The sequence below is a fragment of the Tachypleus tridentatus genome, chromosome 1, assembly GCF_004210375.1.
Source record: "Tachypleus tridentatus isolate NWPU-2018 chromosome 1, ASM421037v1, whole genome shotgun sequence".
In the NCBI taxonomy this organism is placed as follows: domain Eukaryota; kingdom Metazoa; phylum Arthropoda; class Merostomata; order Xiphosura; family Limulidae; genus Tachypleus; species Tachypleus tridentatus.
This window is the reverse complement of record NC_134825.1, coordinates 156,532,179-156,549,794: the sequence shown is the minus strand read 5'-3', so window position 1 is coordinate 156,549,794 and position 17,616 is coordinate 156,532,179. Positions and strand designations below refer to the sequence as shown.

General features: G+C 35.5%; 1 protein-coding gene across 3 annotated transcripts in view; it reads left to right on the top strand.

Annotated features, from left to right (window-relative positions):
• LOC143228339 (homeobox protein Meis1-like) overlaps positions 1–17,616 on the top strand; it is a 117,938-nt gene that overhangs the window by 54,239 nt on the left and 46,083 nt on the right. The gene's annotated exons all lie outside the window — the stretch shown is intronic.

Here is a 17,616-nt window from a genome sequence, read left to right as displayed (position 1 = left end):
TCTCCCGATAACATATGTATGTATTCTCACAGAAAAGCCACCTCGACCTTGAGTTTACCGAGAGTAATCGAACCTCTTAAGCTGGTGGTGTAAATCTGAAGATCTACAGCTGACCCACCGAAAGAGTGCCTTCTAACTTCGACACTGTTACACATGAACAATTATAGTCTTTATTAACATTTTCCAAAACTCATGTAAGTACGATCAATTAATGAATTACTATCTAGTCTTACACTGCTAAATTAGGGACAGCTAGCGCAGATAGCCCTTGGATAGCTTTGCGCGAAATTCAAAACATAACAAACTAATAAAATAGGAGAACACCGATATTATTCAGGATGTTTTTTTATCTTCAATTGCTTCATGTAATTCAATAGAAACATTACGACTTATGCGTATGAGGTTACCCATTTGAAGTATTATTAGCAATTTAAGAAGATACTTGCTTCTAGATGGCACTGTACTTTTGCATCTGTTGAGTTTATAAACAGTTCTGTCGGCGGAATGTCTGCGCACATACAACACTAGAAACAGGGCAGAGCACAGACAGCCCATTGTGTAGCCTTGTGCTTAACTTCGAACAAACGAACAAACAAATCAACTGCCGGTTTTATTCATCTGTACGCCTGTCATAGTTAATTACACGAAACGTTAAAAAGCCTCTTTTTAAAAGTTTTAATTCATCGATTTGTGTTATAAACTAAAAAAAACAAACAAATCACGAAACTATGTAATGTAACGGAAAAGATTTTAAGAAACCTCATTAAAATACGAATAATAACATTAATAAGCCTTTTCCTAATGAGCTGTCTTAAAATACGTTTCGTTAAATTTTCACTTCGTGAAACGTTCTGCTTGCTCGTACCTTTTCCGTAATTTTACAGATCCCCCGCAGTGTAATTTTCATTCTCTTTCTGTTTAGGCCTGTGTACTACTATTTGTGATCGCCACGTGTCAGGATGTTATACCATCACTTGTGTGAGTGTGTCCATCCATGTGCAAATTCTAAAAAAAATACGAGGCTATAATCTTTTGTCTCGGAAAGTTCCAATAGAGTATGTGATGCGTGCTCTTCAGGCAAGATAGTAAAGATTTTGCTACATGAAAAACAAATGTTAGGGAAGACCGTCCAGTTTTCAAACATTTAAAATAAAACTTAAGTTTAAATGTCATTTTCAACGATGAAAAGTTGCACGTTCTCTATTTTTTAATGAGTCTTAAAATACAAAATTTGTAGATTATAAATGTAATTTAAAAAATCATACGAAGAGAAAGAAGAGGGAATTTTCAACAGCCGAGACACTTAAAATTCTTTTAGGTTGGATTAAAGTAAAATGATCAATGATATATTTTTCTCCTTTCTACTATTTATCAAGATCTCTACCAGCCTAGCCTCAGATTGAAATGGCAGGATTAGAGTGAATTAATCTATGAGACCTTGGGTATGATCAAATACAGCACTAGAAAGGGTTTGACCTTCTGAGTCCAAGATTGTAATTAGATCTCCAATAGGTCAGGATATGACGAAACCATCATTCAAAGGTTTGTGCTTGAAAAATCCCAAAAAAACACGAAAACTCGTAGCCATTCTGTGAGCCACTATGCCGCGGCTAAAAGGACCCAGAGTTGGAAGTAGTTTACACACAAACAATTTTAGACTGGTGTGCTTATTCGTCCGAGACAAACCCAAGAAAAAAAGCACAAACACAGCATGTTCATATTAGAAAATACACTGAAATGCTCATATATACTTTAAAAGATTAATTTTATTGGTAACTTGCTTCACTAATAAAAACGAGGAAGAGCACTTATTGAGTTGAAGATCTGCAGGTCCAACGTTCAAGCCACGATGTGCTGCTGAACTAGTTTCGCACTTTCAGCGATTGAGATATTAAACTGTGACAATAACTCCTATTATTCCATATCAGCCGTTTGGTGGCAGATTCCGTTGTTTGGTGCGTATGTATATGTTTTTCTTATAGAAAAAGTACATTGGGCTATTTGTTGCGTCTACCGAGAGGAGTCAAACTCTTTATTTTAACGTTGTAAATCCGTAGACTTGCCGTTGTCTCTGCGGGGGACGCGTTGTTTGGTTGACTTCCTGCAGGACTTGTAGCTCTTGTGTCGAATGAGATACAGTTCCGATTGAAAATACCAAAGTATTGATATCTGAAAGGAGAATGGTGTGTTAAGAATAGTTTTATTTTAACACTTTACGAGTTTCTGGGGCTAAACCATTTCAACTCTTCGAATTTCCATTTGATGTCACATCTGCTGGTGCAATCTGATAAGACTGGTATGAAGATAACAATGAAGACAGGACCTTTTAAAGTTTTCATTGTCGTCAGAGTACAATTGATATATATCTCCTTATTGTTACATGTATATGAATAGATTAATTGTAGAAACATTGTGTAAGTTGTTTATGCTCGAAAAATTGAGCGAAAACAGAAACATTCCTCTAACAGGTAACAAATCATATTGTGCGTGTGTGCTCTTATACCGAAGACACAACGGATTATCTGCTATGTCCACCGAGGGGAATCGAACCCTGATTTTAGCGTTGTAAGTCCGAAGACTTGCCGCTGTCGCAGCGGATGACTGCATCATATTGTATGTTAAAGGCACAATTGCATTCACAATGTGTATCAAGTATACTGGCCTCTTATACATGTGGAGGTTAGTCCTATGTGTGTGTGTGTGTGTGTGTGTGTGTGGCGTATCTTAAACGTGGTTTATGATATTGCATTTTCTTACAGAAAAAAAAAAAGCTTTTCTTTTAAAGTTTCCAATCGTTACAACTGTACCTAATATTAAACAGTTTAAACCACAATATATAAAATAAAATGTTTAAGAAAGAATAGACTAAAAATGTAGTCAAAATGTTTTTGCTTATTTTTATTATCTATTTGAGCACATTTTACAAAAAGAATGAAATTGTTACTGTAACGTTACATCATATAGACCAATTTAATTTAATTTTTTTTTCATGGTAAGAAGCACTCAGTGTGCTTGGGTTTTAACGAACGTGTAGGTTACAACCTAAAAACAGTCTATTCCAGATACCGTATCTTTTTCCCTATGTGCTCTTTCTTCCACTGCAAGAGGAAACTTGTTTAACTGAAACGCAGGTGTTTTGACATAAATATCAGATGTTCAACAGATGGAAGTAAATTTTTGTTTAGTTCACCTCTTCACCTAGTGGTGGCATACAATAAAAAAGAAGCCTGTTAATGTTTTATAGCAATGACGTATAAGTCTTTGATATAATTAAGTATATTCATTGATTTACACTTTCAGTTTAATTACTGATGTACTTTCATTTTCATCGTAGGCACTTGAGTTGACTGGATTGTGTTACTTGTAAAGAAAAAGACAAAAACAAAATAAAACAGGACACGAGATCCGTGAAACGAACTAGCGACGTCATTAATTTGAGGGGGGTAGGGAGGAGCACGAATAGTTTCGTCAAAGGCAGACTGTACTTCACGGGCACAAGTCAAATTCTGACGACTTGTACTTGGGAAGGCTAGTCATAAACCGAGCTTTGTTGAACACGTGCTTACTAACAGAATAATCCAGTAATCTAACATGACAGGCCAACTACAGACAACCTCTCTTCTAGTTGATCGTCCACTGTAATTTGACCATCAGCCACGTGATACTCAGTAGTCGAAGCTCCTGGACTTCCCGTCAAATCAATCATTCCATCCACCCACGCGTAGTTGTATCCCAGTTTAAACGATACGAATATCTCTGCTATTATGTTTCCTTGCAATCAACTGTTTTTGACAGACCAGAGATCTGAACAATTAGACCCTGTTAGCCCTTCTCGGCTAACAAAATTAAAAATTTCCAGTCTTGCCAGTGGAAGTAAAAAAGGACTCTAATGAAAAAAACCTGTTCTATCAGCTTGAAACGTCGTTCTATAGGCAGATGCGGTGCACTAGTTTACAATCCAATACATATATAATAGTTTAAGCAAGAAGTGAACAGCGTGTCCGGTCTGTTAATCTGGAGGTTCAAGGTTCGTGTTCTGTTGTTGAAGTTTAATAAAGACGAATAGACTAATAATATGTGATGAGAACTATTGAATAGCTGCTTTGCCTCTAATGTATCAGTTCAAAGGTAGTGCCGGCTAATACGAATAGATCCCTTATGTAGTTTTTTTACGCAAAAATTCTTAACAAGCGAAGGAATAAACAAGCTTACACATTAACAAACGTAAGCATTACTACTTACGATAATGCACTGATTCGCTTACGTGTTATCTCTGATATTGGAATTCAATTAATTTTAACTACATTTTTATTTTAGCCGACTATACTGAGGCTTTATAAACAGACAAAACATTCGTGTTTAAAAAGATCAAATACCCTTCGCCTGACTTCCATCGTTCGAGTTTTGGAATATTGCATAAGATATATTTAGAGAGTTATTCTGTAACTGTTATGGCTGATTCCAAATCAACTCAGTGCTGCACCGACTTTCTATGATATAAGAACTCCATACATACACTTGATAAAGCACATTTTGTTTACATTAGTAAAATTGTTCATATGATGAGTTTGGTTATTGTTTGATTACCATAAATGCTAAATGTACTCGTATTACTAATATTATGGTTAATTTGTGAGAAAGCGGATCTCTGGTTCTCAAACTAGTATTAGTCTAACTGCTTGCTTGGTAGGGGTGTCATTGTCAAATGAAATGGAATACGTTTGCCATATGGACAAAAGTGTGGTTGCCAACTTTGATAACAGACTGGGAGTGAAAGAAACTACGATTTGAGGACAGGCTTATAAGTGTAACTGTGCTTTAATTAACTTGTTCGTTCAATAGCAGCAAAGATTTAGTCGTTTCCAACTGAACCATTTGGAGGATATTACAAAATATTTTATATGATGGCTAATAGTCAGTCCAAAAACTACTATTCTTAGATACATTTCAGAAGTCATGGATTAGATCTCGAAATGTGGACATTGAATGACTGGATCTTGAAATGGAGCCCGTCACCTACCCCTTACTGTTCTGAAGCCATTGTAAACTATGGAGCAAAAACAAAAACAAAAACCTGAGGCACTTGACCTGCATTTGTTGTTCCTACGATCTAAGCTGCTAGAGGTGGTGTAATGGCGTGGGAAACATTCTCGTGACAGGATTTGGGTCATTTGATACTTTTAGAAGAATATTTAGTGTACAAAATGTATTTAACGATGATCCATCCTGATAGAAAAATCTCTTCATAGGCAATATTATAATAATCCATCGTATTCGGTATTGACCAAAACTGGTTCTTGAAATATCACTATGAATAATGAATCTAGTTATTTGTCTTGGTCAAATCACTAAACCTCACTTTAATTTAACATTTTTTAGAATGAAATAGAACATTATATTCGTCACATGCATGGTGACCACTCAGAACATTTGCTAAAATTAACAGCGTTAAACAATCAAGGTAATTTAGTCCAGTTATAGATATAAACAAAAGTAAAATTGTAAATGTTGAATTTTGTGTGCCAGAAACATGTTAACGAAAAATTTAACTTTTGAAATATTGTACCGAATACGCCATCTACATTTTTTTTTCAAAATTACAGAGAATATTGATATAGTTTATTAAAAGGCCTATCTCTCATTATATATATTTAACTTGAGAAATGGTTGGAAAAAAAGGTTATAATCGATGTGCTTATATTACAAGATGTTTAAACTAAAAAATAAATCGGGGGAATTTCCCAAGTTCTATTTGAATTCTCGACATGCATTATGAAACAAATTGCTTACAAATATTAACACTGTTTAATACACTTCTACGGTATAAGTATTATTGTAACAGTAAGTGTGTGTACTTTTCTTGGTGTAATATAATTTATTAAACGATTCTATCCAATGCTATTCGAATCTAATTTCATTCGAATTTAATGTAATTTGATCCAAGGGAAGAACGTTAAAAGGGAAAAAAAGTGACCACATAGAATAGATATTTTGTTGCACGTGACAAATGACACAAGTAAACATTATAGTTCTAGTTTCTGCGGACTTACATCGCTAGAAACCGGGTTTCGTCGCCCATGGTGGGCACAGCACAGATAGCCCATTATGAAGCTTTGTGCTTAACTTAAAACAAACAAATTGTGAATGAGCTCATCTCACCTTTATTACAAGTTTAGACTAAACATTAGTTCATGAGGTCAGTTGTTAAAGATAGTATGTTAAGAAACAACGATTTTTAAGCGTAATTATATCTATTGTAGAAAGCACATGTTTCGATCTCAGTCAGTCTTTCTGGAAAATGTCAATGCTTTTGAAAGTCACTGTTGTTAGTTTACTGTTTAATTAGCATCGGTGGAGTTCTTAATACCAGTTACAGTCTCTATAACGGAAGCAAAGTTAAATATCAGGTTGACATATTACACCTATGAGCTGAACATCAGCGCACCAGGTATTTGCATCACAAGTATGTATACGTATACTGAAATTTAGGTAATTGGATCACTTTTGAAAGGTATATTTTGAACCTTCGCTTATCCTGTGTGTGTGTGTATGTATCACTAGAGTAGACCAGCCGTTAGGCTTAGCAATATAGTTTGTTGATAGGTTAGTAGAAACGTTTTTCGTATGTTTACTGCTCTTTGAACGAAAATTAAAGTCGAGTATGAATGTTTGGTAGTAGTTCATTCATTAACGTAAATAACTCGTATTTTTGTGTTGAACATGGCATATTTCTGCCACACGAAGGTACTAGATGCCCCTAATCGAATAGTGAGATTTAACTGTCGTTCTTATAACGCCCTTACAGTACGAAACGTTTTTTTTTTTTTTGTTATCATTGATTTGCTTTACGGTACGCGAAATGTGAACTTTCTGCTATTCAGCCTGGCGCTCCAACCATTAGGCCACGCACGGCCTATTTATTAATGCAAAGAGATGAACACACTCCATCTCATTGCTTCCTTTAGAATAAAACTATATAAGAAGTATTATGAATATAATATCACGTTTTGTGAAATGTTTCGTTTCTTAAATTATACGTCAGAGACACCTACGTCGCATGTCATTAATACATAAACACTGGAGCGTCTGCGAGATGAAGACAGAAGGTCAGGTTTTTCTCTTATATCTTGTTCTTAGCATACTATAGCATTTTGGTAATCTGGGCAAAGCGTAACGGCTGACAGTGACAAATTACCCGAGGATTTTGTCGTATTATCGGCCGAGTTACTCTCGGCAGGCGTTCTTGTCAATGTGAAGGCTTGTCCTCCGCCAGAGGGACATAAGCTGGTTATCTAGTACAAACTTCTGTGCCTGTGTATTTGAACAGGGTTTTATAACAGTGGGTATGTGTAGTGGGTCATTTGCTTCACAAAGCTGTTTATCTTGTCTTAGAAGCGGAATGTAACTTAGGTACTCTTTGAATGGTTTAAGTATTATCAGCCACATTTCTTTAATATCTGTCATCACGATGTTTTATGCACTGGGAATGTTCGAAAATGTTAGCTTGTAAAGATGTATATACAGATAAGATTTGTCAGTTAGTAAGTAAGGAGGATGTGGTTGATCAACTTATCCAATACTAACCGGACTTGAATTTTATTTTTTATATCTAAGATGTATGAAGATCAACAAATGGAAAATTGTGTTCTAGCCAAACGTACGATAGATCACGCATCAGGTCTAGAAAACTAATCTCCACCACATTGTTATAGGATACATCGTTAAGACTTCCACTCAAACACCTAAACACAATAATTATCACTAGTCAATCAAAATGTGGGTGCTTTATTATTATTACTATTTGCACCTTTGAGGTCATTGAGCGAAGCATACTGTCGTTTTCATTTGAAAAAAAAAAGGCATACTATTAATTCGTATCTTAAAAGTATATGTATTGAATGAAATCAATAATAATAACAATTCACTTACGTCATCTGAATCACGCAGTACCTGTTACTTTTCACGATATGTCTGTCATGTCCCACTAAATATAGTTGTGAGTAATCGAGCCTTTATTGTGCGAAGTCAAATAGCAGGATTGTTTCAGAATAAGAAATGGAACACCGATACGCGCCATGTACTTACAGTGTTACGACACCACCAAGATTTATACATTAATTAAATACTGTCGAAAACATAAATAAATCTATTAAACAAACCATCACACCTCTTACAGCGTTTAATAAGGAAACTGTGTGCATAAATATAAATACATATTAAGAAATATGCTGTCAAAATATTTAAGATTACCTAATAAAAACCACTATACGTATAGACAATAATGGACTGTGTCGAGAAACACTATAAACGCACATAAAGGACTGCAGTAAAAAAAGATGTTATCCACAGATATAAAGATGTACAATAAGAAAACCTAACGGAACAGAAAATAACATAATAAGCTAGAGTCGTTGTTTTGAATTAAGCACATACCGCTGAGCCACTGGGTTGCAAGCTAGAGTCAAGATACATAAATAGACACAAGGAAACATCGTAAATGTATTGAAACGATATAACAGAGTAACTTAAGTAATATAATAATAAAAAAATATTATCAATAAGTGTTATAACTAACATTATTATTCTAATGTTGGTTGAATATACAAGTGCATTGGAGAGAGACTTCCGAATTACAAGGAAGGTACGAAAATAATTTTGGAGATTTTTAAAACGTAAAGAATGTTATAATATCTAGAAATAGTTTTTCATGTTCATGTTTTCTCATTGTTAACGGATAACTCGAGCTTCAAAAGAACTCTGCTCAAATGTGCGCACTTACTCTATATTCACACACACACACACACATATATATATATATTAATACTTATATGTTTATCAAATATATTTTAGTGTTTTAAGGTCGAACATTACAGGAATGGAATGGTCCGTTGAACACCTTTGTAAACTATATAGATGGTAGAATGGGGGGGGGTATGATCGGTATTCGTTTAGTCCCTGTCATAAAACGGTTTTATGAGGTAATACTTAGTATGAAACGTTTATATATCGATCGCTAAGCATGAAACGTTTGCTTACAACTTTCTGTTTTTATGTCTATTTTAACAGCTTTAGATGTCTTTGAAAACGTCCACCATTTATTGACGTCTATATGTGTTGTTATATTTTCATAAAGTTTTCTGCTTGGTTTTTATATCATGCACAGAAGTGTGTTTAACTATTTTCGCCTGTTCTTATTTCTTCGTTAGTCTGTCTGCCTACCTATCTGTCATCAGGTTAGGGACATGCTATCAGTATTGCTTAACTAATTCGATCGTTTCTTTCCAGATCATATACAGAAAACAGTTTTTAAAAATATTTTTCTCTCAAAATTGCATTTTTTAGACACTGTAGACAAAATAAATTTTTGTCTTGTTATTTTATTTTGTATTATAGTTATATTGTTTCTTGTCTACGGACAGATATAGTAATATCGGTGGCTTAGAACTTCTGACTATTGTAAAGTCTGACAAGGTCCAGTGCCTCGGGGTCTGATATATAAAATGGAGCCATCGATTGAACAGTTTTAGAAATGAATTGGTCTTGCTTACACAAGCGTGATGACTTCTACCCCTGGGTTCTGGGTGAGCCATGCCAGGCGTTTCAAAGCGGTAAACGTTTGCCCCTTATCCTTCCGCCACGGTGAGCAATGAACTACTTTTCTCTCTTTCAACTGAAACGGAAGCTTGAGCTCTATTGTGGTTCCTACGAGCAGTTTGTTACAGTTTCCATAGTAACGTATACTTGCTTTAAACCCCGCAAATGATTGATGCGTCCTTTCTCTCTGCCGACTTTGTTTGCGTGGTCACCTTGAATATATTTCAAAACATTAAGAAAGAATGAGAGACGGTTTGTTGGGAGGGCGCACATTTAGGGGGAGTGGGGAGAGGAGAGAAGTAGCTTGGGGTAAAGGGTGGGGTTTTCTGACTTCCATCCTGATTTATGCTTCATTCAAACGAACGGTTTTGGGAATCGCAGTTAGCGTGGCATGCTTTCAATTCTCGCAGAAGAGTAGAACATCCAACATTGAAGGTCAGTGTGGAAGTCTGCTTCATAAAGTTAAGGATCACAAAACCACAAGCTGACAGAAAACAATTACCATTTATTAGTTCGCTCAAAATGCTGGGCTATTGAAGTTGCTGCGACCCACGTGCACCTGTGGATAGTTCTAGGGCCGGAGGACAGAAATGTTAAAGACTGATTTATAGATTCAAACCAGAATTATATTTTAAATCCCAATTTAGTATTTTCTTTTATGATAACTATAGCATGGAAGTGTTCGTATTAGCAAAACAAAATTCATTGAAAATTCATTGCACATTATACACGAGAAACCATGAGCTTTGGAGGAGAGTGACTCGTTTCGTATATCAGCGCTGGTTTCTAATAACTCATTTTACTGCCTACCATTATTTCTAATAAGAGGTTAAGTGATATCCACTGTAATGAGTGTTTAAATCTGTGATACCACTTATAAAGTGCTTTGTTCTGACAATGGTCTCACTTTTTCTGTCGACCTCAAGGATCGAACACCTAAATTTAGTCTTATAAGCTTTACAACATACGGCCGAGCACCTGGTGAACATGAACGAGGGCAGTGGAGACTTGTTTTGAGGTTAATTTGGAATATATACTGTAATAAAGTGAGAGATTATGTTCGTATGTTATCGTACTCTCTACATAGAATGATTGTTAAAGTACGTTACATGTAAAAAAGCGGAAAAGTGTTCAAGTACCCGGATGGGACAGCGGTAATTTACGAACTTACAAAGCTAACATATCGAGTTCGATTCTCCGAGATGGACACAACAGATAGCCCCATGTGGCTTTGCTGTAAAAAAAAAAATACATATAGTGTTAATTTGTGTTCCTTCTTCCCTGCTGATAATAAAGAGAATTGATTTAATGACAAGAAATTAAACTTTTTCAGTGTGGTGTTTCTTTAACCGCTATCATCTTGATATTTTAAAACTTTTATCCCAAGATCTGTTATACTGAAATTCGGTTTGATTTCTATATTATAAATGTAAGTTAAGTGAAAAATGATATTTAGCAACAAACTGTGCAAAGTGTCCCAATAATATTCGGAAATTGATTTATAATGTTCTTCGAATACACTTTGGGGGGGAAAAAGGGGTTGTCCGATGGATATCTTCGTGATAAATGCCTTTGATTGCCTAAGTATCTGTTATCAAAAAAACAAAACAAAAAACAATCAGCTGAGGCTTGTATCTGTATACAGTACTAAATCTGACTGAGGTTTAATTACAAAAAAAATTCCAGGAAAAAGATTATTTTTCTATCTTGTGATGAAGGATAATGTGTGAAATGAAATCCCTCTGGACAAGTACACTGGATCTCTGCTACGTGTTCTTCTCAATCGGTGGTTCACAAAGTAAAACAACACGTGTACATACCACACATTCTTACCCTAAAGACATTCCTCAAAAGATGAAATTAGATTGGCCAATATTGGTCACGTGATGTTCACCCGAGTTCTTATCTCTGGATGAGAGAACAAGCCCCCGAGTGAACAAGGTGTGAAGGGCGACCTCTCACCTCACAGGGTGGTTGCCTTTTTTACCTTTTGTTAAAGTGTTCTGATAAACCACGTGCAAGAAGGCTAGGAACATTAACAACAACTGCTGTTTCCAGTTAAAAAAAATGGCTACTTACTTGCAAAGACTTCCATAAGATTTCCACTGATTACAGAACCAGTTTTATTAAAATAACGTGAATAAGACAAATAAATTGATGCTGTTACGTTATCACGTACTAAGTTTATGTATCAATTTTTTTTTTCTGTTTGGTACACTTTGAGTAAAATAATAATGAGGAACAGAGAAGCGCGTTTATAATTGATGGTTCGAAATTCGACCCAGTGGTTCTTGCTCTTTCAAAAGATTTACCTATTTTCATTGTGGGAATAAAAGTTTGTCCCTTTTATACATATATATATACAGATTTACAATTGGAATTTCTCGTGAACTTTTCACACTCGTGTTTTATTTGGGATGCACGTTGTGCAAATGTTTCTGACAGAGAATGAATCCGTAAATTTTTTTTAAAAAACCGCGTTCCGCAGAAAGGAGCCATGAGTGTGTTACAAGAATGACTGTCAAATTTCACTGTTCAATTAGAACAGCTCATGAGTTAACTAATTGCCATTCCTATAGTGTATCACATTAAAATTAAAGACAGCTATCGCAGATAATCCTCAAGTAGCTTTGCGCGAAAATCAACAAATAACTGTTTTCAGCGGAAAGTCCAGATCGTTTTGATGTTAAGAACTAAGGCATGCAGTCTACTGAACTTTATTAATTAAGCTGCTTTACGTTCCAGCATCACAAGATAACAGTAGAAGGAAACCTCATATAAAGCATCGCATGCATGAAGTCCTCAGCTCGCTAAGTGTTTGACATGTGTTGGTTGGGAATAAGAGGATTTATGGTTCGAGACCTGTTGCAGTAAAACCACGCACATCGCTATGGGACTGAGGTTTATTATAAACGATGGAGAATGGTTTACATTTCGAAAAGTCTCTGATTATAGGGTTTCTTGTTTCAGTCCCTAATTAATGTCAGTCGAATGATTCTCTAAACCCCACAAAGTTTCTGGTGTGTTTGTGTTTCAACGACAAGTTACACAGTAGGCACTGCTCTGATCGTGAATATTGCCCTCCCCCTACTTTTAGCGTATAAGCCCCCAAGCTTACTGCTGGGCCATTATAAGATTTATTCTCAAATTCCTTCTGTTTGATGAGACAATAATAGTCTAGCGACTGTTGCTGCTGGCTATCTTGCTAGCTTATCCTTTGGCCTATCAGCTCAAAACTAGGAACGACCGTAGAAAGTACTTGTATAGTTTATTTTAGCCTGAGATCCTGAAACCAACAAAACTTAGCGAGAAGTTTCAAAATAACATACGTTAACGGTTCTTCCCGCGAAATATAACGTGAATACGTTTTTGTTTGTTTTTCAATCTCTCGCACAATTACGCGAGGATTATCTGTGCTAGCCGTCCCTAATTTAGTAGTCTAAGACTAGATGGAAACAGGAACTAGTTATCACTATACACCGCCAACTCCTGGGCTACTCTTTTATCAATGAATAGTGGGATTGAGCGTAACATTATAACGCCCCCACTCCTGAAAGGGCGAATGTGTTTGGTGTGACGGGGATTCTAACCTGAGACCATTAGATTGCGAGTTGATCGCCCTAGCCGCCTGGTGGAGAAAACAGAATGTTGTCTTGAGCAGTTTTGTGTATATACCGGAGCATGCTGTAATACTCTTCTTGGAAAATATTTTTATTCCAATGCCCCCCCCCCTCCTCAATGACTCTCGGTAAAAATAGAGTATAGATACCTGTGGTGAGTACAACACAGAGAGCTAGCCTACTGCGTAGCTGTGTGCTTAACAAGAAAATAATAAAATTATTCCAATGAATTAAAATTTATATCTTTCTTACAACTTGTTAAACAACATAACATAAAATCTGACATTCACTAAAATCAGTAACTCAGTAATTAATCGTTTATTGGGCTAAATGCGTACATCGTGGTGACGTAATCAAACACACTTCGCTATTCAGTTTAGATGAATATGATATACAAATATTATATGGGGACCTTTTTTCTGCTCTTTTCTATCGGACTGCTAGATACATATACAACCATACTTCAGACAAGTACGCGCAGAGCTGGCTTAGTGTATAAACCTGTGATTTAAGAGTTACTAAAATTTTAAACAGTTTAGCTGTAAATATCGTGAATAACAACTTTAGAATACTCACTTATGAAAAAGCCGCATCACGTTTACTGTTTTGTTTCTTTCTTTCTTTTGAATTTCGCGCAAAATTACACGAGGGCTATCTGCGCTAACCGTCCCTAATTTAGCAGTGTAAGACTGGAGGGAAGGCAGCTAGTCATCATCACCCACCGCCAACTTTTGGGCTACTCTTTTACCAACGAATAGTGGGATTTACCGTCACATTATTACGCCCCCACGGCTGAAAAGGCGAGCATGTTTGGTGTGAGGGGGATTCGAGCCCGCGACCCTCGGATTACGAGTCGAGTGCCTTAACCACCTGTCCATGCCGGGCCTACGTTTACTATTGAGTCCAGAAATAACTTTGGAAACATTTGTTACGTATCGAAACTTTTCCTTGTATGATGTATAAATATCACATACCTTAGTTGTTGTTTTTTACTTGTAGTAAAGGGTGTGCCATTTTTTTTTTTTGTATCGAGGGGTTTTAGTGGAAGATAAATTTTACGTATGTTATCTTCAAATTTCCTTTGAATGTGGTACTAAAGTTAACTTGAGTATCGTTCGATTGGAGACATTGGCGAGTTTGACTGCATTGTCAATACACCTGAGCGACTCCATAGGTGTTTGGATAGATTATGTTGTGGTTGTTATGCTGAATCTAATTAGTATGCGCGAGTACAGCTGCCAATCAAGTGACTCTTTGACCTTAATACTTCTGGATGGTGTTTCTGGTTTCTGTCTCCGCCTACTACTGGTCGACTCCGCCTTTCGCTAAATCATACGCACGCACACAATTCAGGTCGCACCAAGTACTGCTGTCCTGAACGTTGTTAAGAGTGCGAAAACTCAACCACGAAGATTTACGCCCACGTATTCTAGTTATAACATAAGCTTTAATTTTTAGCATCGTATTTTACGGTGAGGAAACGTGTTCTTATACGTATACAAAATCCTTCAACTAATAAGATAGACAGACAGTCGCACACACATGCACTCCGTAAGCAAATAGGGGAAGATGTTTTTTTAACCTTCTTCGTAAGATATTATTTACGTTAACTTGATTATGCTGTGTTCCCCACTTGTAAATTACATTATGTTGAGGGTTACTGAACTTATGTAATATTCTGGAGATAGTGAAATCAGTTTCGTTATGTATCTAGAATGCCTTTTCAGTGATATTTACGAGGTGTAACATTCCTTTCATGTTGTCGTTGTTAAGAGCAAAGCTACAACATGGGCTATCTGTGCGCTGCCCGCCGCTGAGCCACTGGTGGGAGGGGGAAGAGATTTAAGAAGCGATTACTATTTTAAACGAAATAGTTTCACAACTACCTAAAATCAAGTTTCTTAGTTTAATAATCTTATGATTTCGTTTCATAATGGAAAAGGAATCGAGTTAACACGAAAGGTTCTGTCATGAACAATTCTATGTAATATTTCATCATAAAAACAAAATACGACATTCACCGTTATATTAATATAGTGAGTAAAATTATAATAAGGATGTATACAAAATTATTTACCTTATTTCTTTTTATCTGGTGCAAATTGTGTAACAAAGATGGTGTTTGGTATTGTTTTAGTTACGATGTATATATATTAATTTATTCAAACACACACACATACGAGTAAATGTTTAGTTTGTTGCACAAAATATTTTAAAACTCACTGGATATAAAACAAAGAAATCAATATAAGTAGGCTCTGATGTTAACTATTGACTCATGTTTTTAACGCTGGTGATCCATTGTTGTATTGTATTGGATAATCTCATGTTGTTGTTTTCTACCTGTTACAACACTTAAGTACAAAACTCGCACAAAACATTGGTTGAAATTACTTATCTTCTAAATAAATAATGATCTTTAAATTAATTAGTGAGATCAACTGCAACACGTATAATATTTTTTGTGTTACTCGTAAGCTATTAGGGACCCTCTGACCAACGAAGTAGCGAATGCCCCAAAACTGTAGTGCATATATTATTTAGATGACTGTTTAAGGTGCTGATGGAAATGGCGCACCTCATTTGTAATGTTAGGGTTAAATGTTTTCGTAATATAATGATAAACCGATTCATTGGATCAACAAAATGTATACTCCGTTATAAAACACTGAGTTTTACCCATATAATCATATAATATCTGTAACCATACGCAAGTTTAAGGAATACCTGGTATTTATTCAATGTTAATCAGTCCAATGTTACATCGCTTCAGGAATTTTCGTCATTATTTCCTATTCTTATAGTTTCTTTCGTCCCTGATTTAGTGAATGTGGTATTTGTGTGGGTTGGTTAGAATTAACGTCGAGGTCCTTCTGGGCTTCACTATTTTTTATGTTTTTCTTAGACATGTTTTTTTTCTAAATTGTTTATGCACCAACTTGCTTGTGGGTACATAAATTTGTTATCTCGAGTCACTAATAATGTACGAGTCACACACACACACATAATTCTTTACACTGAGTGTTGTAACAAGTAAAAATATAAAGTTATTCAAAATAATGCAAACGTAGACCTCAGCGGTAATGAAAAGAATAAATAAAACAAGTCGGTAACTTTAGGTTTAAATTCGAAATGATGCAATGTGTAGGCCTTACCGGTAATGGACAACATTAAAACAAGTCAGTAATTTAAGAATTCAAGTGAAAGTAATGCAACATGTAAACCATATCAAAATGAGCAGTATATATATATATATATATAAAAATAAGTAAAAATACAGTAGATTAAGGTTTAACATAAACGTGTTTAGACACCAGAATTACGGGTTGTTCATGTAGCTTATTCTATTACAGTTAGAGTAAAGCTAAAAGTCACAAGATTTTAACTCGATATTTGGGTATTTCTCATTTTAAGGATATCAATGTCGTTTACCGGCTTAACAAAATAACTAGTAATTTTTACTCACTTCACATTTCAGTGTTTCGTTTCGGAGGTAAATTTTTATTTTATCTATGATTAAAGCTGTGATCATCATAGATATACGAAGAAATAATCAAAAGAAACGTTAGTATAAGATACGTTATCATAAGTAAGTACATGTGAGTACATTTTTTCGAGTGCAACATCTAGAGTATGTTTGTAAAGTTACTTCTGGTCTCTGCAATTTTTTAGGACATTTTCATTCGGTCCAGTGTAGGCCTTAAGTCATAATTATATTAAAATATTCTTAATATCTTTGAGTCGTATATAAACCCATACTTTTTTTTTGTTTGGACTCCCCCCTATTCTCAGAGTTTGAAAGAATGCATTGAACTCCATTCAGCACTGTGTTTCCCTTACGAATGCTTTCTGCCTGCCCTTCCACTTGAATGTGTTTGAGAGTTGTGTGATAATGACGAAAGTTGACATACGTCACTAAGTCCAGTTCTTCCTCTGTTCCCTTTTTTTTCGAGCCAATATATAAGAAAGGTCAGTTGGAGCACAAGAATAGTTATGTCATTAGATTTGCAGTTTAATGCAAAGCTCGCGATTTGGTAAAACCTTACGCCCTCAATCAAACTGATTCATTTCACTTGCTGTTTTAAAACGTTAATTAAACATGATATCTTTTTAAACCACTTTTAAGTTTAAGATGAGGTTTCGTAACTCAATCACATGGGAGTTAAACTAAATGCTAAAAACCAGGTTTTGATACTCGTGGTAGGCAGAGCACAGATAACCAATTGTGTAACCTTGTTCTTAAACTATAAACAAGCAATAAAAACTTCTCCATCATTTAACATATTGTAAAACTTACGACTAGTAATATTCTTGTAACAACAAAGGTGCTAGAACTGAGAACATCCCCCCCTCTTTCAAATACCGGCCAGAACTGTAGATATACTGCCACCAGGAGGAACAA